A 27,159-nucleotide genomic window follows, 5' to 3' on the forward strand; every position below is an offset into this window, starting at 1 on the left:
ATTAAATTGTATATGCTGTCTGAAAGTAGGACAGGATATGTATATAGTTTCCGTGTGTACACTGGTAGGGATTCCAATATTGACCCCCCTGGTTGTCCTCCCACTTTTGGAGTTACTGAGAAAATTGTGTGGGATCTTGGTAGACGACTGTTCAACAAAGGTCACCATTTGTATGTAGATAACTTCTACACTGGTGTACAATTGTTCAAGGAATTGTTTAGAGTGGACACAGTTGCTTGTGGCACAATCCGTTCTAACCAGAAAGGCTATCCAAGGGAGCTTGTCTGTAAAAAACTTGAGAGAGGACAGTGCTGTGCCTTGCGGAACGAGGAGCTGCTAGCTTTGAAATTTTCAGACAAGAGGGATGTCTACATGCTAAGTACCATCCATGATGAGAGTACTTCCCCTGTGACTGTTTGGGGCCAGGTTGCTGACGTGCGCAAACCTGTGTGCATTTTAGATTATAATAAGCATATGGAAGGTGTAGATAGAGTTGACCAGAGGTTGGAACCTTATACTGTTATTCGTAAGTCTTACGTTTGGTATAAGAAGTTAGCACTTCACCTCTTCCACTTAGCAACCTTCAATGTTTTTATTGTGTTTAGGGATAGGTCTCCAGAGTCAAAGATGACATTTGTGAAATTTCAGGAGTCAGTGATAGAGAGCCTTATTGTGGTGGAACAGGCCAGAGTTCCTAGAGGAGCAGTGGTGGAGGATGTGGCTAGATTGAAAGATCGCCACTTTGCTGAGCACATTCCTCCCACACCCAAAAAAGACTTTCCAGCTAAGAAATGTAGAGTGTTTTTTGAAGAGGTATCCGGAGGGAGACTCAAATGTACTGCCCAGATTGTCCTTCAAAGCCTGGGCTGTGTGTCGGTGCTTGTTTTAAGAATTACCACACCCAGAAGAATTTCTGGGAACAACCATGAGTGTAAACTCATGTCTGTTTTGTATTTTCATGTGTTTAGTTTCATGGTTAGCATTTCTGTCATGTTCTTAGTTAGAGCTTTTGTGTTTGTAGTTTTGTAATTCTTTCTACTTAGTTAGGGGTTCCTCTGTTAAAAAAAAAAAAAAAATGATGCCATTGTGGGTGGAGTAGGGCTTGACTGAGAGTGTACATATTGACTTGCTGTTGGCTACTGCAACACACTGCCAGCCAAACACCAGTCCACACACTCCCATCAGCTGGTGTGATTGTTGTATCAGGCATGTGGGCGTATGTAAGTGATGGGCCCTTGAGTGGCGCTGTCTGTCGATGTGAGTGTTGTAATGTGCTGGGCCCGTGGCTGGCGGTCTGGATGGCCTTGTGTGTGTCATGTATGAAAGTTGTGTGAATGGACTGTAAAGCGGTTGGTGCCTTGTCACGGCTTTACAGCTCACGAGCTGTGAGTCATTGGTTCAGTTTTTTGCCTTTCAGTTACTAACAGTGCATTTCATTTTTGTGTAAGCCGTTGTTAGTAAAATTTGATCCACTGAACCATCACTCACCCTCGTGCCAAATCCAACCAGTATGTGTGGTAAAAATGACAAAACCTGCTGCGCTGTAATCAGGCGTCGCAGCACACCTGTGACACGCTAGGTGCCTCAGGTGGGACCCCGATGATGAAGCATGCCACCAACTTGGTTGGTGGGTGAGGGGTCTTTTTCACATAACCTAACTGTGTTTCTTTTCAAAATTTTAGTGTTTGGCACATCACGGACGTATGTGGGCACATCAAAACGATATATTACAAAACTACCTGTGTTTGGGGGGGAGAGGGCACCTATGTTTTTGGTCCTGTGTGCAGCCTTCATCTAGGGAAACCTACCAAACCCAGACATTTTATAAAACTAGACACCCCAAGGAGTCCAGGGAGGTGTGGCTTGCGTGGATCCCCCAACATTGTCTTACCCAGACTCCTCTGTAAACCTCAAAATGTGCTTAAAAAAGCATATTTTCCTTACTTTTCTTCGTAGGATCACCACTCCAGCACAAAATTCCTACTCCCCAGTGTTCCCCTAAGCCTCCCAAGTAAAATGACACCTCACTTATGTGGGTCCCCAAAGCAGAGTCAGTCTAAAGATGTATAAAAGAATATGTCCTTATAAACTTGCTGTGCTATCCCCTCTATCTCTACAAGTTTTGGGCCTTATTCTGTTGCAGGCACCTGGCCCACCCACACAAGTGAGGTATCATTTTTATCGGGAGACTTGGGGGAACGCTGGGTGGAAGGAAATTTGTGGCTCCACTCAGATTCCAGAACTTTCTGTCACCGAAATGTGTGGAAAATGTGTTTTTTTAGACAGAATTTGAGGTTTGCAAAGGATTCTGGGTAACAGAACCTGGTCCGAGCCACACAAGTCACCCCATCTTGGATTCCCCTAGGTCTCTAGTTTTCAGAAATGCACAGGTTTGGTAGGTTTCCCTAGGTGCCGGCTGAGCTAGAGGCCAAAATCTACAGGTAGGCACTGTTTTCAATGAAAAAATGTGATGTGTCCACGTTGCGTTTTGGGGCATATCCTGTCACGGGCGCTAGGCCTACCCACACAAGTGAGGTATCATTTTTATCGGGAGACGTGGGGGAAAGCTGGGTGGAAGGAAATTTGTGGCTCCTCTCAGATTCCAGAACTTTCTGCCACAGAAATGTGAGGAACATGTGTTTTTTTAGCCAAATTGTGAGGTTTGCAAAGGATTCTGGGTAACAGAACCTGCTCCGAGCCACACAAGTCACCCCATCTTGGATTCCCCTAGGTCTCTAGTTTTCAGAAATGCACAGGTTTGGTAGGTTTCCCTAGGTGGCGGCTGAGCTACAAGCCAAAATCTACAGGTAGGCACTTTGCAAAAAAAGACCTCTGTTTTCCTTCACAAATTTTGATGTGTCCACGTTGCAGTTTGGGGCGTTTTCTGTCGCGGGCGCTAGGCCTACCCACACAAGTGAGGTATCATTTTTATCGGGAGACGTGGGGGAACGCTGGGTGGAAGGAAATTCGTGGCTCCTCTCAGATTCCAGAACTTTGTGCCACAGAAATGTTAGGAACATGTGTTTTTTTTAGCCAAATTTTGAGGTTTGCAAAGGATTCTGGGTAACAGAACCTGGTCCGAGCCACACAAGTCACCCCATCTTGGATTCCCCTAGGTCTCTAGTTTTCAGAAATGCACAGGTTTGGTAGGTTTCCCTAGGTGGCGGCTGAGCTACAGGCCAAAATCTATAGGTAGGCACTTTGCTAAAAACAGGTCTGTTTTCTGTGATGTGTCCACGTTGCGCTTTGGGGCATTTCCTGTCGCTGGCGCTAGGCCTACCCACACAAGTGAGGTATCATTTTTATCGGGAGACGTGGGGGAACGCTGGGTGGAAGGAAATTTGTGGCTCCTCTCAGATTCCAGAACTTTCTGCCACAGAAATGTGAGGAACATGTGTTTTTTTAGCCAAATTTTGAGGTTTGCAAAGGATTCTGGGTAACAGAACCTGGTCCGAGCCACACAAGTCACCCCATCTTGGATTCCCCTAGGTCTCTAGTTTTCAGAAATGCACAGGTTTGGTAGGTTTCCCTAGGTGGCGGCTGAGCTACAGGCCAAAATCTAAAGGTAGGCACTTTGCAAAAAACACCTCTGTTTTCCTTCACCAATTTGGCTGTGTCCACGTTGCGCTTTGGGGCATTTCCTGTCACGGGCGCTAGGCCTACCCACACAAGTGAGGAATCATTTTTATCGGGAGACGTGGGGGAACGCTCGGTGGAAGGAAATTCGTGGCTCCTCTCAGATTCCAGAACTTTCTGCCACAGAAATGTGAGGAACATGTGTTTTTTTAGCCAAATTTTGAGGTTTGCAAAGGATTCTGGGTAACAGAACCTGGTCCGAGCCACACAAGTCACCCCATCTTGGATTTCCCTAGGTCTCTAGTTTTCAGAAATGCACAGGTGTGGTAGGTTTCCCTAGGTGGCGGCTGAGCTACAGGCCAAAATCTTCAGGTAGGCACTTTGCAAAAAACACCTCTGTTTTCCTTCACCAATTTGGCTGTGTCCACGTTACGCTTTGGGGCATTTCCTGTCACGGGCGCTAGGCCTACCCACACAAGTGAGGTATCATTTTTATCGTGAGACGTGGGGGAACGCTGGGGAAAGGAAATTCGTGGCTCCTCTCAGATTCCAGAACTTTCTGCCACAGAAATGTGAGGAACATGTGTTTTTTTAGCCAAATTTTGAGGTTTGCAAAGGATTCTGGGTAACAGAACCTGGTCCGAGCCACACAAGTCACCCCATCTTGGATTCCCCTAGGTATCTAGTTTTCAGAAATGCACAGGTTTGGTAGGTTTCCCTAGGTGGCGGCTGAGCTAAAAGCCAAAATCTACAGGTAGGCACTTTGCAAAAAACACCTCTGTTTTCCTTCACAAATTTGGATGTGTCCACGTTGCGGTTTGGGGCGTTTTCTGTCGCGGGCGCTAGGCCTACCCACACAAGTGAGGTATCAATTTTATCGTGAGACGTGGGGGAACGCTGGGTGGAAGGAAATTCTTGGCTCCTCTCAGATTCCAGAACTTTCTGCCACAGAAATGTGAGGAACATGTGTTTTTTTAGCCAAATTTTGAGGTTTGCAAAGGATTCTGGGTAACAGAACCTGGTCCGAGCCACACAAGTCACCCCATCTTGGATTCCCCTAGGTCTCTAGTTTTCAGAAATGCACAGGTTTGGTAGGTTTCCCTAGGTGGCGGCTGAGCTACAAGCCAAAATCTACAGGTAGGCACTTTGCAAAAAACACCTCTGTTTTCCTTCACAAATTTGGATGTGTCCACGTTGCGGTTTGGGGCGTTTCCTGTCACGGGCGCTAGGCCTACCCACACAAGTGAGGTATCAATTTTATCGGGAGACGTGGGGGAACGCTGGGTATAAGGAAATTCGTGGCTCCTCTCAGATTCCAGAACTTTCTGCCACAGAAATGTGAGGAACATGTGTTTTTTTTAGCCAAATTTTGAGGTTTGCAAAGGATTCTGGGTAACAGAACCTGGTCCGAGCCACACAGGTCACCCCATCTTGGATTCCCCTAGGTCTCTAGTTTTCAGAAATGCACAGGTTTGGTAGGTTTCCCTAGGTGGCGGCTGAGCTACAAGCCAAAATCTACAGGTAGGCACTTTGCAAAAAACACCTCTGTTTTCCTTCACAAATTTGGATGTGTCCACATTGCGGTTTGGGGCGTTTCCTGTCGCGGGCGCTAGGCCTACCCACACAAGTGAGGTATCATTTTTATCGGGAGACGTGGGGGAACGCTGGGTGGAAGGAAATTCGTGGCTCCTCTCAGATTCCAGAACTTTCTGCCACAGAAATGTTAGGAACATGTGTTTTTTTAGCCAAATGTTGAGGTTTGCAAAGGATTCTGGGTAACAGAACCTTGTCCGAGCCACACAAGTCACCCCATCTTGGATTCCCCTAGGTCTCTAGTTTTCAGAAATGCACAGGTTTGGTAGGTTTCCCTAGGTGGCGGCTGAGCTACAGGCCAAAATCTACAGGTAGGCACTTTGCAAAAAACACCTCTGTTTCAGTTGTTATTTTCTGTAGGAAACCCTTGTAGGATCTAATTGCTAATTTCAGATTTTTGTCTACTTTTAAAAAATGTTGCGGTTTCTGGGATCCAGCGCTGGTTTCATGCCCATTTCTGTCACTGACTGGAAGGAGGCTGAAAGCACAAAAAATCGTAAAAATGGGGTATGTCCCCGTAAAATGCCAAAATTTGTTGAAAAATTGGGTTTTCTGATTCAAGTCTGCCTGTTCCTGAAAGCTGGGCAGCTGGTGATTTTATCACCGCAAACCCTTTGTTGATGCCCTTTTCAGGGAAAAAACCACAAGCCTTCTTCTGCAGCCCATTTTTCAATTTTTTAAAAAAAAAACGAAATTTTCACAGTTTTTTGGCTAATTTCTTGGCCTCCTTCTGGGGAACCCACAAAGTCTGGGTACCTCTAGAATCCCTAGGATGTTGGAAAAAAAGGACGCAAATTTGGCGTGGGTAGCTTATGTGAACAAAAAGTTATGAGGGCCTAAGCGCGAACTGCTCCAAATAGCCAAAAAAAGGCTCGGCACAGGAGGGTGAAAAGGCCTGGCAGCGAAGGGGTTAAATACACATTGGCAACTCTTGTTTGTTGTGCTGGAGACACCGTACTGAATCCATGCATACAGCCGTGGCACACTGTCACTGTTTGGCACTAAAGAATACATGCAAAACCAGACAAGGGATGGGGGCTAGATTAGGCTAAGGAAACTGATTAAACTGTAAACTTTGCACTTGTATAGCGCACTACTCACCCGTTAGGGTCTCAAGGCGCTGTACTCATACCGCTATGGACCCCTTCCTGGCTTTTCCCTGTGAGGTGCCCACTCCTGGGCACCCCCAGGGTGAAGCCAGGCATCCAAGCGCTGTTGGGGCCCTTGTGGAGATTAAGGAAGCTATTGCCCAGAGTTGCAGAGTGGGACCCATTAGTTAGATTAGGCACCGAGGCGAGAATTATCTGGTCCAAGGGAATTGAGCCCAAGACCTGCTGAAGCGGGACTTGAACCCTGGTCTTGAGCCAGATCTCTGCTTCAGGGTCTGCCGCTCTAACCATTGTGCCACACTTCTCCACTTAAACTATACTATATATTTGAGGATTCGTCGTAGACCTACCAGACACAATACCCCATGAGGAAAGAGAGGGCATGGAAAGCATCTATGAGACAGATGTAGCCACAGGGAACCTCTATGGTTCACGCAAAGACAGGAGCCAGTCAGGCCAACAGGATGCAGGCTCTGTCAGGAACAAACATGAACAAGGCAAATACACAGTGAGCAGACTTTGACTGGGAAAAGCTGGAACAACACTGTGGGAACTAAAAACTGTATTTGTGCTGTGGTCTGCAACATTACACAATCCCCCAGGGGCTCTGTTACACAAGAGATTTGTACACCAATGCACAACAAGAAGATTTAGAAAATGGCAGCTTCTAAGCAGTTCCAGGCAGCAGCAAGTGCAGGGCAGGTTCAAATGGCTGGTCTGCATGGAAGTGCTTACAGGTGTGTGCAGCGTCAGTCTCTCACAAGTCCTGGAGTTGAGATTCAAGTTCAAAGGGCCAACTGGACCTTTCACGTGGGAAGCAATGGACAGCTGATTACAGGTCCTACCGACTACCAGGCAGTGCATTATCGGACCTGAAGTCCATGCCGACTGATGAACTATAACTATGGCATGTCATACTGAAGAGGAAAGCACACAGGAGTCAGGATGGGAGTCTGGGTGTGTGTAGATGAAGGTTATCAGGGTACAGACAGTCCATTTACAGGGCCCCCTAGAGAAGGGTGGGCAGAGACTGAAAACATGGCAGTGGCAGGACTTATCACCTGGAATGGACTGCGCAGGGCATGTCTTGTGAGCAATGCTAGTCATACCTGGGGCACTCGTGCTATCCATTTTCAGCTTAGGTGGACTCCTTGTCACACATGCTCCTTGCAAAGGTAGCTGATGTCACCCGTACTGCTGTCAAGGGTCTGGTCATACATTCCTGTTACGAATGCAATAGCACATCCACTGCCTCATGTATGAAACACTTTTTTACCTTATGATTGATGGTGTCTTAGTTGTGTGTTATGTGCTGCAATGAACCATGTTGGCAACATGGATGTGTGTCATAGCTGTGGTGCTCTGGTATTGGCCTTCAGAAGTGAAACAGACAGGACATATGTCATTTACAATGTGTGTGATGTTGGCTGTGCATTCATACCCATCAAATGTGATGTGGCTTTTTCAGTATTCTAATCTGTATTTCTGCAATGCTCCATGAGGCTAAACTCTGATTATGATTCCTAGGGATCATGTGATGCATAAATAATTACCTGCTGCAGTGTTTGGATGGTCCCCCTTATGTTCATGAACAGCATCCTCCTCTTCCTCCTCTTCAGGCATTTGTGGGTCTGGTTCATAGAGGGGAATGTTCCTCCTTACACAAATGTTGTGCAGGATGGCACAGGTCAAAATGATCTTGCAGACCAATTCAGGTGAAAATAGGAGGCTGCCTCCGGTGATGTCGAGGCACCGGAATCTTGACTTCAGGATGCCAAAAGTCCTCTCTACTAGGGTGCGTGTCCTCCGATGTGCCTCATTGTAGGCACGCGCTGATGCTGTGCTTGGGTTGGCAAATGGGGCCATGATCCATGGCTGGATCCCATAACCCTGATCACATGAAAGAGAAAATGAGTGTAAATATCTGGATGTTGGTTGCACCTTGATTATCACTTTGCATGGCAGTTGTTATCTTGTGTCGTCTGTGACTCATCTATGTTTGTGTTATTGTGTGGGATCCTAGGCTTCTAGGATGTTCTTTCAGCATTGGGTTGTTTATTTATCAAAACTGGTGTTTGGCTGATTGACCGGATATCAGCGGTATATTTGTAAACTTGCAGCTCATTGTGTATCTCCCATGCATTATGTCATGTGAAAGAAGTGTCCATGTGCCTTCCATGGAGGTGACATGATACTTCCACACAGAGAATTGATTCCACTGTAGTGGTAACATGGTTGCACTATATGGGCTGAACATCCCATCCAATTCAACAGATGTATTAGCATGTGAAAAACAACAGTGAGGCCCTTTGATTTGGCTAGATGACAATGTACAACACATCTCCATAAGTTGGCAGCACTGAAGTGTTCACAATTGACAATGCACAAATATCCCATGTGTGACAAGTTCTATGCAGACCTATTTTTGTGCCCCCACCGAGTTAACTCATGTGCAAAAGTTTACCAACACTACTGAACCTGCTCCAGGTAAGCTGGCTAACTTGGTTGGGGGGGTGAAGGTTTAAGTGTCAGAAGGTCCATGTGCCTGTACATCTGTTGTGTATATGTGTAATTGTGTCAATTCGTATGTGTAGCAGTGTCCACTTTGCATACTGTCACATCAATATTTGTTCTTAGCACAGTCCTCTTCCTTATTGGTAGCGGGCAATGTCACCCCAGGAGTGATGTGAGATGCTGGTACTGACTCATTGATTCCATGTCACCTTCATTAGAGTCAGCATCATCATGCTATGTGTGTCATGGTGTTTGACCTGCAGTGAAACATATTACACACCCCTTACACAGTACATATTGGTTGGAAGGGTGTGTGATTGAGTGTTATTGATGTGAAATTGGAAGATTCATCTTCCAAGTTGTACTGCCAATGAAGGCCATGTCATTGTCGCTGTGTGGGTTTAAATTTGTCCCTTGTGGCTCTGGAGTGGCATCTGTTGTTATTTGCATCTGTCATTTGTCCATAGGTGTGTATCCCATTGGGTCAGGATATCAAACATGATTGGCAGTGTCACAACCTCAGTGTCTTCCTGGCCACGTGTCTATGTAGTGGTGTATGTGTTGTGTGTCCTACAGGGTTGCTGTGCAGTGTGTATAAAACTAGGTTTCCTGTACTTACCAACGAGTAGGCCATTGCCATATTGTCCATCCTGGAAGTGTTGATTGATAGTGCTGTGGCGGAAGATGAATGAATCATGTACACTCCAGGATACTTTGCCACGATGTTGGTGATCAATCCCCGGTGATCCACAATGGCCTGCACATTGATGGAGTGTGTGTGCTTCCTGTTGCGGTATAGATGCTCAGTTGCAGCAGGTGGCACAATCCGTACAGGTGTGCAGTCAATGGCACCAAGCACATGTGGGAAGCCATTGATTTGATAGAAGCCCTGTTTGGTCTCCTGCTGCTTCTGCTGTGTGTTGGGGAAGCTGATGTGGGGGGGTGTGAGGGAGATGATGGCATCCAGTACCTTGGGTAGGAAGGGAGAGAATGAGAGCCGAGATCCCGGCAACCAGGGCACCAGTGATTTGAAAAGAGCCACTTGCCAACATGTTGGGGACAGCTAGCAGCTTAGTCTCTGGTGGAATGATGTGGGTGCCAACTGTGGCTCAATGTGGCGCAGCAGCTGCTGTATGGCTTGCCAGTTTAGTCTGTACCTTTGGATGATGTCATGTTCCCTGAGGTGCTGAAGTGTTGACCTGGTCCGGTATATCCTCTCCTACCTTTGGGGTCCCTGTTGGTGTGGTGGAAGCTGCTGCTGTTGCTCCTGTGCTCTGCATCTTCTTGCATGCTGGAGGAATAGCACCTCCATGTCTTCCTTTTGGTGCTCTGATGTTGCGTCTGTGTGTTTTCCTTAAGTACTGGTGTGTTTGCCCCATTTTAACGCCTGCCCTGACCCAGACGTTAATTTTTTACACAAATTGGGATATGCGCCATTTTCCGACTCCGCCTCCCAGCCGTGCGCCATTTTTGCGTGGTTGGATAAATATGGCACATGGGTGTTTAAGTCATTTTTTGGACAGAAACGCCTACCTTGCATGTCATTAACGCAAGGCGGTTTCATGCATCCAGAAAATGACGCACACTAAGATATTTTGACGTTAGGGGGGTCTAGCGTCAAAGTATAAATATGGTGTTCGTTTTGTGCCGAATTTGCGTTAAAAAATTATGCAAATCCGGCGCAAGCAGAGTATAAATATGGGCCTAAGTGTCAAGTACACGTAGAATCTTCAACATATTTGGGATATAAATTGCACAAACTAAATGTAAAAATTTAAAAATGTCATTAGTGTTTCTTTAACATATGGCACTGTTTTCCCCTTTATATACAATTAGCCCTCAGATTGAACTGAGAACCAGTCGCCTTTCGATACCTAGTGATTAATAACTACCATTCATACCATGACGATATTTAAATAAACTTCACAACATATCAGAATTAAGAGTACAAATGAAGCACATTTTTGTTAATTTCTTAACTGTGCTGGAAACAAATACCTTTGTATGATTAAAACAAGTCATTGCATTAGGTGATGCAATTTCTACACATAATCGGCTGTGCACTGTATAGTTTTATTTGAAAAACTGTATGTGTGTGCAATGCAATGGTCATTTCAATCAAAAACGTGTTGTCTGTAATGGCAATGTGTTACCGCACACTCCACTCCACTCTGCTCTGCACCAATCCACACCACTGCACCCTACTCTGCATCACTCCACGTTACACCACTCCATGCCACTGCACTGTAGGACACTGCACTCTTCTCCATTCTGAACCACTCCACTCTATGCCACTGCACTCTATGCTGCTTCACACTAAGGCCCATATTTATACTTGTTTTGTGCTGCATTTGTGTCATTTTTTGATGCAAAAGTGGCACAAACTTGCAAAATACGATTGTCACAAAGTGGCGCAAATGCGGCGCTAAAAAAGTATAAATATGGGCCTAAGGCTCTCCACTCTACTCTGCCCACTCTACTCTGTGCCAGTGCACTTTACACCTCTCTACACCACTGTGCTCTGCGCCTCTGCACGCTATACCACTCCAGTCTAGGCAACACCAATCTAGTCTGCAGAACTATACTCTATGCCACTCTGCAACACTGCACTGTACACCACTGCACTCTATGCTAACACATTCTATGCTAGTGCACTTTACTCTGTAACACCCAACTCTATGCCCCTGCACTCTACATAAATACACTGCATGTTACTCTAATCTGGTCTATGCCACGGCACCCTACACCACTTTACTCTATGCCACCATACTCTATGCAACTCCACTCTACCCTGCACTTCTCCACTCTACGCCACTTCACTGTACAGTGAATCAATCTACTCCAGGCCACTGCACTCTATGCCACTCTTCCCCACTGTACTCTAAACAACTGCACTCTACTTCAATGCACTCTACGCCAATACACTCTAAACAACTGCTCTATACACCACTGCACTCTGATACTCTACTCTGCAACACTGCACTGGCCACCATTATACTCTACAACACTCTACTCTGTACTACTGTATTCTGCACCAATACACTCTATTCCACTGCACTCCACACCACTCTACTCTGCATAACTCCACTCTATGTCACTGCACATTACAGCACTATAGTCTGCTCTACACTGCACCACGCTACACTACTCCACTCTGCACCACCCTACACCACTGCACTCTGTGCCACTCAAATCTACTATGCACTCTATGCCACTGCACCACTCTACACTACTGCGCTCTCTGCAACTCAATTATATGCCACTCTACTCCACTGCACTCTATGCCACTCTACTCTGCCCCATGTCACTCTATGCCACTCCACACTACGCCAGTGCCTCAAAACAACTGCACTGTACGCCACTGTCCTTTACTCTGCACCACTGTACTCTACACCACTGCTCTCTGTACCATGCTATGCCACTCTACACCACTGCACCAACACTCTACTTTGCAATATTGCACTCTCTGCTGCTGTACTCTATACCACTCTTCTCTGTACTACTCCATTCTATGCCACTGCACTCTACAGCACTATATTCTACTCTGCACCACTCTACACTGCTCCACTCTGCACCCATCTACGCCACTGCACTCTATGCCACGTGAGTCTACTCTGCACTCTATGGTACTGCACCACCCTGCACTACTGCACTCTCTGAACTCTGTTGTATGCCACTCTACTCCACTGTACTCTATGCCACTCTTCTCTGCCCCATGCCACTCTGTACCACTGTGCTCTATGCCAGTGCATTCTAAACTGCATTGCACACCACTGCCATCTACTCTGCACCACTGTACTCTACGCCGCTGCTCTCGGTGCCACTCTACATCACTGCACTGACACTCTACTCTGCAACATTACACTCTCTGCCATTGTACTGTACACACTGTACACTGTACTACTGCATTGTATGCCACTGCACTCTATGCCACTCCGCATCACTCAACTCTACGCCACTGCACTCTACAGCACTATAATCTGCACTGCACCACTTTACACTTCTCCAACCTACACTACACTATGCCACTGCACTCTATGTCCCGCAAGCCTACTTTCCACTCAGTCAGTGCACCACTCTACACCACTGCACTCTCTGCCACTCTATTGTATGCCACTCTACTCCACTGCACTCTATGAACTCTACTCTGCCCCACGCCACTCCACTCGACAACAACGCACCCCAAACAACTACACTGTACCCCACTGCACTCTACTCTGCACCACTATGCTCTACGCCACTGCTCCTATGTCACTCTACTCCACTATGCCGCTAACTTTTAGCCATGCTGAACAGCAGCCACTCTGGTGTATAACATGGCTAAAACGCACTGGCAAAGCCAATAACTCTTGCGGGGACGAGACCTATTGGCTTTGCCAATGTTTGTTAGTACTATGAGGACCTGAGGTCCCTGAAAGAACTGTGAATGTGTAAGTCCTTATTTTAAACATGCATTACACATCAAAATATAGGCTGCTACAAAATGCGCAAATACACTTCGGTTAAATAAAAAAAGTTGTTCTAAATTACAGATTTGAAGAATATTCAGTTTATACCTAGTACTAATTTTTTTTTACAACAGTCCAATAAAACTACGCACTCCACAGCTCACCTTGGAACACCCTTACAGTACCTCTCCAAAAGAAAATGTCTTTGTCATCAGAAAGCTTCAAGTGACTCCTTTGATTAAAGTCAGTGCAGGTTTCCAAGCTTTACATTTGCAGATTTACCAGTTGCGCACATTTGCATTTCTTTAGGGAAGGAGACACCCTGACAAGAAGGCCTTTTCTTATCTGTCTTCCCCTCCTTCCCTCAGAGCACAGGAGACTCCCTGCCTTTCAATCCAGCTGGGGAAACTGATCTGTCCTAGTTACATTTTGTCCTTTAAGTGAAAGGCTAAACTTATGGACAAATGCTAACCATTAACATGGACGGCACGGTGAAATTGCAGACACCCTACGCAGTGCTGCTGGTTTTGGCACAACACTGCGCTGCACCAATTTCTAGTAAATCTGGCCCTATATTTTGTAGGGAGGGATCTCCATTTTGGTTGGAAAAACTATCTATTGGTAAGACGATTCGATTATATCAATATACTAACACTCTGGTGTTTATAAGTTGGAAACACAATACACTAAGATCTTATTATGTTCTTTAGGAAGCGGTTCTTATACCTTGCTAGATGCAAAACATGGCGAGTACAGGCACCAATGAGTTGGTGGCTTTTGTGTTTGGACTTGCTATTATGTTTGACGTTAATGAAAGAGCACTATTGACTTACACAACTTTTGAGAATGTGACAGTCTTTTGCCTTTCCCTCTTTGTTGCATGGTCTTGCCTTTGTCACAATGGAGGTGAGTTTATTATTCCTTCTGTGAGGTGCATCCTAGTTTCTTTGCTGTGGTTTGAGCATGTATAAAAGTGCACATATCTGTGTACTCAAGAGTGGTGTTTTACGGCATGCAAATATACACCAGGATTTTGTGTACAGGTAGGGTGGTTTAAAGGCAATAGTTTTTATTTGATGTAAATAAATTAAATTTATTTGGTGATACATTTTAATTCGTATGTTTTTAGATTGTAGAACTACCTATCGAATATACGTCCTGATGAGCCTAATAAGTTTTGTAGGCCGAAATGTGTCGACACCAGGATTACTAAGGACCCATATACATGAATGGACATTGTTTGAAGCTGATGCTTTCACAGTAAAAAAGACGAGACATATAAATAAATAGATGTGTTTTTGTGAATGGCCACCTGAACAGTGATTTATGCTTTGGAAACCTTGGGACATATTTACAAGACCCTTGCGCCACATTAGCGTATTTTTTTTTACACTAATGTGGCATTAAGGTGGCATTTTTGCCGTGCCATATTTACAAGGCGGAGCAATGCTGGAATTAACCTAAGCAGCAGCAGCTGCAGTGAAGACCCCGGAGAGGCAGTTTGGCAGTACCCGGGTACTATGCTAGAGACCCGGGGGATCATGGAATTGTCCCCCCAATGCCAGAATGGCAATGGGGTGACAATTCCATGATCTTAGACATGTTACATGGCCATGTTCGGAGTTACCATTGTGACGCTATACATAGGTAGTGACCTATGTATAGTGCACGCATGTAATGGTGTCCCCGCACTCACAAAGTCTAGGGAATTTGCCATGAACGATGTGGGGGAACCTTGGCTAGTGCCAGGGTGCCCACACACTAAGTAACTTTGCACCCAACCTTCACTAGGTGAAGGTTAGACATATAGGTGACTTATAAGTTACTTACCCTTACCCTTGACCCTAGGGTAGGTCGCTTCCCCCGCCGCTGCAGCTCCACCTGCCCAGGCCCCTGCCACCTCCAGCAGACCGTAAGTGCTCCATTGCGCTCCCCCCTGTCCAGCCCCTCGTTTCTCTCTTCTGTCTTCTGTGCTCTGCTCTCCGTGTCCAAACTCCTTTGTTTTCTTCTGCTCTGCTCTCTGTGTCCAAACTCCTTCGTTTTTTTTCTGCTCTGCTCTGCTCTCTGTGTCCAAACTCCTTCGTTTTTTTCTGCTCTGCTCTCTCTCTGTGTCCAAACTCCTTCATTTTTCTTCTGCTCTGCTCTCTGTGTCCAAACTCCTTCGTTTTTCTTCTACTCTGCTCTCTCTCTGTGTCCAAACTCCTTCGTTTTTCCTCTACTCTCTCTCTCTGTCCTAGCTGCCCGTTTTTTCTTCTATCTTCTGTGAATTTCCCCTTTTTTTTCCAACTACTCTTCTTTTTCGGCCTCCCGCCCCCACCCTCTGCTTTCCCGCCGCTGCCACCCGTGCGGGCCCGCCCCCCTCTCCCATTCGTTGCCCTCCCTCCCGCCTCCTGCCCCCAGCTAACCCTCTTATGGTGGCCGCGCCAAAGGCAAGCCCGTCTGTGCCCGTCCGCGCCTGGACCGCGCCCAGCGCCAGAACCCCTGGCCCCAGGCGCTCCCAAAACCCGCAGCACTGCTACGACGCCGCCTCCCTCCACGCACTCAACCCTGGACGTACCACAACCTGCTACCAAGCCAGCCTGAAACGCACTCATGGACCCTTCGCATGTCAAACCTGCAAGCACACCTTCCACCGCGACTGCACCCCGTCCACCAGCCCACGCGCCAACAACCACCTCAAGTGCATCCTCATCAACGCACACTCCGTCCACAAACACGCCATTGAACTATGGGACCTACTGGACTCCACCGCACCGGACGTCGCCTTCATCACTGAGACCTGGATGAGCGCCTCATCGGCCCCCGACATCGCCATAGCCATCCCCGACGGCTACAAGATCGCCAGGAAAGACCGCACCAACCAAGTCGGAGGAGGAATCGCCATCATATACAAGAGCTCCATCAACGTCACTACCTCCACCGAAGACACTCCCCTCGCTGCCGAACACATGCACTTCCAGATCCACACTGACCCCAGGACCACCCTCAGAGGAACTTTCGTCTACAGGCCCCCTGGACCACACGCCCTTTTCAGCGAATCCATCACAGACTTCATCTCCCTGCACTCCCTAGCCTCGCCAGACTATATCCTCCTCGGAGACCTGAACTTCCACCTGGAGCAGAACAACGACACCAACACCACCACCCTGCTCGACAACCTCGCCAACCTCGGCCTCAAGCAACTGGTGAACACCCCCACCCACATCGCTGGACACACGCTCGACCCCATCTTCTCCGCCAGCAACCACGTATCCTTCAGCCACTCCTCCGAAATACACTGGACCGACCACAGATGTGTCCACTTCACCTTCAGACGCAAGACTCTCCACTTTCGCACACAACCTATCTCACGCAGACCTTGGAACAGACCTTGGAACAAAATCTCCACAGAACAGCTACTCTCCACTCTCAACCACAACCAACCTACCCCCACCTCCGATGCCAACAACGCAGCCCTCAGCCTCACACAGTGGATCACCAACTGCGCTGACAACCTCGCCCCCCTCAGAAGCCTCTCAAGACAGACCAACACCAGGAAACCTCAATGGTTCACAGATGCCCTCAAAAAATCCAAGAGAACCTGCCGTACCCTCGAGAAAACCTGGCGCAAAGATCACACCGCAGAAAACATGTCAGCCCTCAAAACCTCCACCCGCGAACACCACCAGCTGATCCGCGCCACCAAAAGAGCATCCTTCAAAGAGAGACTTGACAAGAACACCCACAACAGCAAAGAACTCTCCAACATCGTCAAAGAGCTCTCCAATCCCAACGCCAGCTCCAACTCCATCACGCCCTCACAAGAACTCTGCAACTCCCTCGCTACCTTCTTCCATCAAAAGATCACCGACCTACACGACAGCTTCGGACCACAGATCCCGCCGACCACCACAGAACCCACAGCCCCATCCGTCACCCTCAACACCTGAACACCCATCAGCGCCGAAGAGACCAAAACTACCATGAACACCATCCACTCCAGTGCCCCCTCGGACCTTTGCCCACATTACATCTTCAACAAAGCCAACGCCAGACCCCTCCCAATCCGGATTTCGGGCCAACCACAGCACGGAAACCGCCCTCATCGCAGTCACCGACGACATCTGAACCCTGCTGGACAACGGAGAAACAGCCGCCCTCATCCTCCTCGACCTCTCGGCTGCCATCAACACCGTCTGCCACCGCACCCTAATAACCCGCCTCCGCTCCACCGGTATCCAAGGACAGGCCCTGGACTGGATCGCCTCTTTTCTCTCTGACCGCTCCCAAAGAGTCTACCTTCCGCCTTTCCGCTCGGATCCCACCGAGATCATCTGTGGCGTCCCTCAAAGCTCCTCGCTCAGCCCTACTCTCTTCAATGTCTACATGAGCCCCCTCGCCGACATCACACGCAAACACAACCTCAACATCATCTCCTACGCCGACGACACCCAGCTGATACTCTCCCTCACCAAAGACCCAGCCACCGCCAAAACCAACCTGCAGGATGGAATGAAAGACGTCGCAGAATGGATGAAACTCAGCCGCCTGAAACTGAACTCAGACAAGACGGAAGTCCTCATCCTCGGAAACTCCCCGTCCGCCTGGGACGACTCCTGGTGGCCCACGGCCCTGGGCACCGCACCTACCCCTTCAGACCACGCACGCAACCTCAGATTCATCCTGGACCCCCTTCTCACCATGACCAAGCAAGTCAACGCCATCTCGTCCTCTTGCTTCCTCACACTCCGCATGCTCTGAAAGATCTTCCGCTGGATCCCTGCAGACACCAGAAAAACTGTGACCCACGCCCTCGTCACAAGCCGCCTGGACTACGGAAACACCCTATACGCAGGAATCACCGCAAAACTTCAGAAACGTCTTCAGCGAATACTAAGGCCCGTATTTATACTCCGTTTGCGCCGAATAAGCGTCGTTTTTTTCCACGCAAATTTGGCGCAAAACGAACGCCATATTTATACTTTGGCGTTAGACGCGTCTAGCGCCAAAGTATGGGCAAATAGCGTCATTTTTCTGCGTGAACGCCTTCCTTGCGTTAATGAGATGCAAGGAAGGCGTTCCCGTCTAAAAAAATGACGGCGACGCAAATGTGTCGTATTTATACTCCCGGGCAAAAATCACGCCCTGGAGGTGGCGGGTCAAAAAACCCCGCATTTGCGCCACTATTTAACGCCTGGGTCAGGGTAGGCGTTAAGGGGCCTGTGGGCTCAAAATGAGCCCACAGGTGCCCTCCCCTGCCCCCAGGGACCCCCCCTGCCACCCCTGCCCACCCCAGGAGGACACCCAAGGATGGAGGGACCCACCCCAGGGACATTCAGGTAAGTTCAGGTAAGTATAATTTTTTATTTTTTTAAAAAAAATTGGGTGGCATAGGGGGGCCTTATTTGTGCCCCCCTACATGCCACTATGCCCAATGACCATGCCCAGGGGACAGAAGTCCCCTGGGCATGGCCATTGGGCAAGGGGGCATGACTCCTGTCTTTACTAAGACAGGAGTCATTTAAATGGCGTCTGGGCGTCGAAAATAATGGCGCAAATCGGGTTGAGGCGATTTTTTTGCCTCAACCTGACTTGCCCCATTTTAAGACGCCCTAACGCCATTTTCCCCCTACGCCGGCGCTGCCTGGTCTACGTGGTTTTTTTCCACGCACACCAGGCAGCGCCCGTCTGCTAGCGCCGGCTAACGCCATTCCATAAATACGGCGCCCGCATGGCGCTTCAGAATGGCGTTAGACGGCGCTAAATTTTTTGACGCTAAACTGCGTTAGCGCAGTTTAGCGTCAAAAAGTATAAATATGGGCCTAAATGCCTCTGCACGCCTCATCCTCGACGTATCCCGCCACAGCCACATCTCCGCCCACCTGAGACACCTACACTGGCTACCTGTCAACAAAAGGATCACCTTCAGGCTCCTCACCCACGCACACAAAGCCCTCCACAACAAGGGCCCCGAATACCTCAACCGTCGCCTCACCTTCTACACGCCCACCCGTCAACTTCGATCCACCAGCCTCGCTCTCGCCGCCGTCCCTCGCATCCGACGAACCACTGCAGGTGGAAAATCCTTCTCCTACCTGGCAGCCAAGACGTGGAATTTCCTCCCCGCCCACCTCAGGACCACCCAGGACCACCTCACCTTTCAGAGGCAGCTCAAGACCTGGCTCTTCGAGCAGCAGTGACCCCCCCCCAGCGCCTTGAGACCCTCACGGGTGAGTAGCGCACTGTATAAATATGATTGATTGATTGATAAGTGCACTGGTAAATGGCTGTGAAATAACGTGGACGTTAATTCACTCAGGCTGCACTGGCTGGCCTGTGTAGGAATTGTCAGAGCTCCCTATTGGTGGCAAAAGAAATGCTGCTGCCCATAGGGATCTCCTGGAACCCCAATACCCTGGGTACCTCAGTACCATATACTAGGGAATTATATGAGTGTACCAGTATGCCAATGTGAATTGGCAAATTTAGTAGAAAGAGCATAACCACTGAGGTTCTGGTTAGCGGAGCCTCAGTGAGACAGTTAGGCATCACACAGGGAACACATACAGGGCACATACTTATGAGCACTGGGGCCCTGCCTGGCAGGGTCCCAGTGACACATAGACTAAAACAACATATATACAGTGAAATATGGGGGTAACATGCCAGGCAAGATGGTACTTTCCTACATCACCCCTCACCACAATGTCCTTCGTTACAAGAGACAACTCCTCCAGAACCTTCAAATATCGTCGAACCTGAACATTGAACCCACTCTCCTTTCTCCACCCAAAATAATTTTGACGACGCCCTTCATCACATCATCTTTCTCCATTCCTTCACACCACTCCTCTTGCAATACCACTCCTTGAGCCCATTCTAGAACATCTTCAACACTCTCCACTGCTCCCTCATTTTGATACTCCTGTACACGTTGTTCATCCACCTCCTGCCAATTCAAAGGCAAACGAGATAAACAATCTGCCTGAATACTACGCTATCCAGGGATGTACTCAATGCTAAACTGATGTTCCTGTAACTTTGCGGCTAAGCTGGCCAGACGTGGTGACACCTTAGTAGCTCCCCCTTGTGATAGTACCCTCAACTATGATTTATGATCAGTACGAAGTGTTATTTTACATCCCCTAATATAAATTCTGAAATACTCAATACCCCACGAGGCACCCAATGTCTCTTTCTCAATGACAGAGTAATTCTGCTCTGATTTAGTCAATGATCATGAGGCAAATGCCGCCGTCACTTCTCCTTCATCAGAATTTTGTGAAAGGACAGCTCCTAACCCAATTGCCCTTGCATCCACCATTGCAATGATTTTTGCTTCAACATTGAATGGTACCAACACTTTGGCCTCACACATTTCTTTTTTTATGTTCTGAAAGGCAATTTCTTGTTCATCTTCCCATTGAAACTTTTGCCCTTTGCGTAAAAGTTACCTTCTGCTTTCAGTCTTATCGGCAAAATTCTTTATGAATTTGGAGTAATTCTCAATGAGTCCCAAAAATGATCTTAGTTGCTCTTTGTCCTGGGGGGATGGAACTTTCGCAGTGGCCTCCAAAAGATTCCTCTTAGGTTTGAGTCCTTGTTCTGAAAGAGTATCCCCAATTTTTACTCTTTCCAGTGAACATTTCAGTACTTGATTGTGTTTTTCCAAAGTGTCCCCAAAAATTAGGATGTCATCCTGAAAATAAATCACGTTATCAACCCCCTCAAACACATCACTCATCATTCTTTGAAACACACCCGCAGCAGAGGCCAAACCAAATGGCATTCTAGTGAATTGAAATACCCCATTCATTGTGATAAATGCCGTCAATTCTTTAGGTTCTTCATGTAACCCGATTTGGTGATACGCACTTTTAAGATCTAACTTGAAAAAAAATACTTTACACCCCTCAGCAGTAAAATTAATTAATTAATGTTCGGTAGCGGGTAATTATCCACCACTATATTTTGGTTGAGTGACCTGAGGTCAACACAGAACCTTAAAGAACCATTGGACTTGCTCATGATAACTACTGGAGAAATCCAACTCGATGTCTCAATCCGTTCTATGATGCCCTCCTGTACCCTATCATCTGCCCTGGGATCCAACCTGATGTGCAAATCATATTGGTGGTGCCAACCCAAAATTGGTGGACCATTAGTGGCCACATAAACCTTCCCCTCAATTTGTCTCTCACCAAACTTTATCTTAGCCAATGTGAAGCCAATTATATCTATTTTTTCACCCTGATACCCAGCAGGATTAATATCTTTTGGTAAAAGACGTACTTTAGGCCATTCTTTGACAAACATGTTTCGGGGCACAATTGTAGATAAGGAAGCAGAGTCATTCATCAGTTGGACACTTCTCCCACGCACCATGAAATTTGCCTTTGGCCTGGGCAGTCTAGGTACATTGCTCTTCCCATGACCCATGTTCTCTATGGACAGGACCCTATCTAATTCTACTTGTTCACCCACCTCTATATAATCTTCATGTATGACACCTACCCTAGACTTTTCACTGGTCTTGCACATGCATGCAAAATGCCCCTTTTTGCCACATTTCATGCATTCTTTACCCAAAGCAAAACAAAATTTTGAGTCTGTATTATGAAGCTTGCTCCCACATCTTGTACACATTTTACCATAGGTTTTGTTCACATTGCTATAAACATTCCTAGTACTATTCTTGGACGTACGTACACCTCTTGTGCTTGCTAAAATGTTATTGCTTTTTTTTGTAATACAATTCGTATTCGTATCAGAACTGTCAGTGAACACTCTCTCCTTCTTTTCCATCTCCCTCACACAATACTCAGACTGTTCAACAAATTTCGCTATTTCAATGGAATCCCTCAAAGATGGATTCTTGGCTGCCCATAATCTCTCCTGCATTTTTTTGCTAGAACACTGAACTATTAATTGATCACGTATTAACTCTTCTGTTATCACACTAAATTGGCACTTAGTGGACAACTCTCTCAACCTTGTAACAAATTTGTCGATGCTCTCTTCTGATCTTTGTGGCTGAGTATAAAATGTATGTCTTGCCATGACAATATTGACTTCTCTTGAAAATCTTTTTTCCAGTCTTTTCCTCGCCTCCCTGTACACATCCGCTTCCGGTTGACCATCCTGCCCCAGAATTGGAGGTAAGTACTTAAATATGCACTGACCGTCCTGGCCCAGCGTGCTTAAAGGAATAGCTTTCTTCCTCGGTGGTCTCAAATCCTGACCATCCAGTGCCACCAAATAACTTATAAATATGTCAATCCATTCACCCGAAGGAATAGGTGGATTCCCTGGTTGAGCAAGGAGGTGGCACTATACTTTGCGTACTGGTAGCCATGAGTAAATTCTCCTCACAGTGTATAAACAGTCTTCAGACTCCAAAAAAGAACTGTGCACCAAAAATTTGTCAGTAAGTGTGTCCACACAACCAAAATAGTCAGTGAATGGTATAGTGGCCAGTATAGATTGAACTTGTTTTATTATTAATATATATATATTTTTTTTAAACCCACGTATTCTTCAAAGAAAAGAAAAACAAATATGGAAGGATTTCCTGTCTCCTAGACAACCATCACGTTGCTACGCGTCTGTTTCCAAAGAAAACAACAACACAATCTGTATTTTCTACCCCCAAGATGGGCGCCACGTCATTTGACGGATTTTCCACAGGCGGTGGGGGTTGTTTCGTTGTGCTGTGATGCAGACTAGTGCACACGAAGTGCCGTCCGTTGCGCATACTAATAGCTGAAGCAGGGTTAGTTGACACCAGAGCGCGCTAATGGCACGCTTGAAAGAAAATCATCGGATTTCAACCAAGAAGTGATCTATAAAAATATCAACAGTCACCTGAAACTTGAAAATTATCCTTCCGTAGGAATCGTGGGTTGGTCTCTATGACGTCTTCGTACTCCTGTGATGTGGAGGCAGAGGTAGGCGCTCGTCGCCAATGTAAAGATGCGGGCAAAGACTCTCCAAACGAATGTGAGTCCCCCAGAGTATATGTTTATTTAACCACACAGTTAGTACGAACAAACAAACATGAATCCCTCGCCAACCTCCGACCCTTCACTCCGTCCAGCTCCAACCGCCCTCTTTGAATGTAGATTTCTCGGCATGCGACGCATGCCGAGAATTCCACTACACAACACAGAGACGTCCGTGGTCTTGGGGGCAATCTTCCTCAACTGAATAAGGAGCACCTATCTAGGCTGTAGGTTGTTCAAGCTTGAACCTTTAAAATGTATTTTTCCCCATTTGGTATTCCTTCTCTGTACCCATCATTCAACATGAGTAACTCCGTAGCCGTTCCAAAAAATGTCAGACACACATTAACACATCATCTAGTAGCCCATGGCTTAACAGTTGAGGGTGGGGATGCCACATTTATAGTAGAAGCTCATGAAGCTTACCAAACAGAAACATTTTACTCCTGGGTCTCCTTTCCTGAAGAAGACACTACAACATACATGTTTCACATATATGAAATAACAAACATACCGCAGTGGTACCCAGCTTGCCAGTATCTAGAGATACTACTTTCTAATCAAGAGCACCAAAACTGGTTTAATGGTCCCCTTCCACATGTAATACAACCCATGGGATTAGTTCCCGTAAGTAATGATGGACCTATGTGGCCTATGTTTGCCATATACACCACATCCAGGCATTCAGGCAAAGCAAGTAGCTGACGTATGCACACTATACAATGAGCTATTAGCACTATATATATTGGTGCAGTATGCTATGCAGAGTTTGAATACCGCCCCAGCACGGGCTAAACCAGCTTGTCACCCATTAGTCATTATTGGGTGTTAACCCACAAACAGTATATCCTATATTCTGAGAAGATTCCGTTCTTGAAAGCACAAAAAACTAACCAACTGGAAGCAGTGTCCCCCTGTACGGGACCCCAAGATTAGCATAGAATTCTCACAATGTTCTCACAATGCGCTTGCCATTCGGAATGGTTCCCTAAGTGTATAACTGCAGCACATGGGGCACATTCTTCACTGCAATTTACCCTATCACAAATGGTACCCTGACAGTTGCTAATTTACCAAAGGTGTTGAAACAAATTCGAAATGAGCACGGGGCTGCTCCAGCCCTAGTTTTGGGGATGAAACTGATGCAAAATTTCAACACAATCTCCTCAATAATACTCCATACGCCAATGGCTCCGGGAGGCTCTGCAGTTGGAGCAGGAAAGTCAACTACCGAAGATTATTTCAGAAACCTATGCTAATAAAGGATGGCATAGTTTGAGCAATCAAGCCAAAAAATCCTGAAATTCAGAGTCCCACACCTAGAGACAGTACTAAATACAAGAGGGTTCTAAGAAATGATTGGGTAAACAAAAACAAAATAATGACAGACAAAATCGGAGAGCAGACTCTCACCATCCGGAGAGCTCAGAATATAATCTCAGAAGTAAAAAAACTTTAAAGGCTTCTGACAGACATACTGATACACGTCCCTCTCATTCCCTACACAGCGCCTTGAGACCTTCGGGGTGAGTAGTGCGCTTCACAAATCCCTGATTGATTGATTCCTTTCAGGACACGCGGGATAGATGGAGTGAGAGAGTGGGCCGGTCAGAGCAACACACTGTCTACGTGAAAATAAAGAAAGAATCACAAAGGTCCTCAGACAAAAAGGTGGATAAATCCCCACAACAAAAGCCACAATTTAAAAAGAAAAATGTGGCAGCAATTTCAATAAAACCTGCCAGCAACCCTGAGAAAATTGCTGAGGAACAAGATGTGGGCAGTGACCGTAATGGACAGCATGGCAGAGGTTACGAGATGTCACTAGAATATGAAAGATCATCTGGATGTGACAGCAACTAAGGATTTTATTGTGGTTGAAACAGCGAACAGGCACGTCGCCCCACCTGACAGGATGTATGAAATAAACTTTCACATTGAAGGGATATAAAGCGCACCCTAAAAAGAATATTTTGGGAAGAACTAAATTGTGATATCCTATTGGCAGAGAAAGACTGGCCACTTGAATTTGTCCGCAAGCTTCTGTAGGAAAGTAGCCTCTTTCTAGCATGGTTACCCCCACTTTTGGCCTGTTTGTGTGTGTGTGTCAGTGTGTTTTACTGTGTCACTGGGATCCTGCTAGCCAGGGCCCCAGTGCTCATAGATAAAAACCTATATGTCAGTATGTTTTGCCTGTCTCAATGGGATCCTGCTAGCCAGGACCCCAGTGCTTATAGTTTGTGGCCTAATGTGTATGCCTGTGTAGTGCCTAACTGTGTCACTGAGGCTCTGCTAATCAGAACCTCAGTGCTTATGCTCTTTCTGCTTTTAATTTGTCACTGTAGGCCAGTGACGTCATTTACCAATTTCAGTTGGCACATTGGACCCCCCTTATAAGTCCCTAGTATATGGTACCCAGGTACCCAGGGCATTGGGGTTCCAGGAGATCCATATGGGCTGCAGCATTTCTTTTGCCACCCAGAGGGAGCTCAGACAAACCCTTACACAGGACTGCCATTGCAGCCTGCGTGAAATAGTGCACACACTATTTCACAGCCATTTTCATTGCACTTAAGTAACTTATAAGTCACCTATATGTCTAACCTTCACTTGCTGAAGGTTAGGTGCAATGTTACTAAGTGTGAGGACACCCTTGCACTAGCAAATGTGCCCCCACATAGTTCACGGCCATTTCCCTGGATTTTGTGAGTGCGGGGACCTCATTACACGCGTGCACTACATATAGGTCAATACCTATATGTTGCTTCACAATGGTAACTCCGAATATGGCCATGTAACATGTCTAAGATCATGGAATTGTCCCCCATTCCAAATCTGGTTTTGGGAGCCAATTCCATGCATCCTGGGGGATCCACCATAGACCCCAAGTACTGCCAAACCAGCTCTCTGAGGCTTGCACTGCAGCTACAGCTGCTGCCACCTCACAGACAGGGTTCTGCCCTCCTGGGCTCTGGGCAGCCCAGTCCCAGGAAGGCAGATCAAAGCAGTTCCTCTGAGAGCAGGGTGTTACACCCTCTCCCTTTGGAAATAGGTGCTACAGGCTGGGGAGGGGTAGCCTCCCCCAGCCTCTGGAAATGCTTTGAAGGGCACAGATGGTGCCCTCCTTGCATAAACCAGTCTACACCGGTTCAGGGACCCCTTTTCCCCTGCTCTGGTGGGAAACTGGACAAAGGAAAGGGGAGTGACGACTCCCCTGTCCATCACCACCCCAGGAGTGGTGCCCAGAGCTCTTCCACTGTGTCCCAGACTTCAGCCATCTTGCTTTGCAAGATGTGGAGGCACTCAGGAGGGCTCTGAGTGGCCAGTACCAGCAGGTGACGTCGGAGACCCCTCCTGATAGGTCCATACCTGATAAGGTAGCCAATTCCCCTCCCAGGGCTATTTAGGGTCTCTCCTGTGGGTTCTCTACAGATTCTGCTTGCAATTTTTCTTCAGGAGTCCTCTGCCACAACTTCAGACTCTTCTGACCTCGGATCAACTGCAGCCTGCTCCAAGAAACGCAGTAACTGCAACAAAGTGTCTCCAAGAGACACTTTTCTTCAGCAACCTCAGCTCCAAGTCAGCAACTGCAACAGTTTCCACATTGTGCATGCTCTGGGGACTCACTGTCTTCACCCTGCACCAGAAGGACCGAAGAAATCTCCAGTTGAGTGACGGAGTCACTCCTCTGCTCCAAGCAGGCCCCTTCCAAGGTGACGACCGGTACCCTGGGACTCCTCTCACGGCAACGAGAGTGCTCCTAAGGACACAGAGGGTGGACATCATTGACATAGGCTGTCCTGAGGTCCCGCTGACGCAATTTGGAGGAGTTAAGACCTTGCCTTTCCCGAGAACTACGGTACCCCTGTATATTATGTCTTATTCGCCTCCTGAGGCTTCTGTGTACCCTTTGCTAAATTCCTTTGTGCACAGCCTGGC

This window comes from Pleurodeles waltl, chromosome 4_1, assembly GCF_031143425.1.
Source record: "Pleurodeles waltl isolate 20211129_DDA chromosome 4_1, aPleWal1.hap1.20221129, whole genome shotgun sequence".
Lineage (NCBI taxonomy): Eukaryota > Metazoa > Chordata > Amphibia > Caudata > Salamandridae > Pleurodeles > Pleurodeles waltl.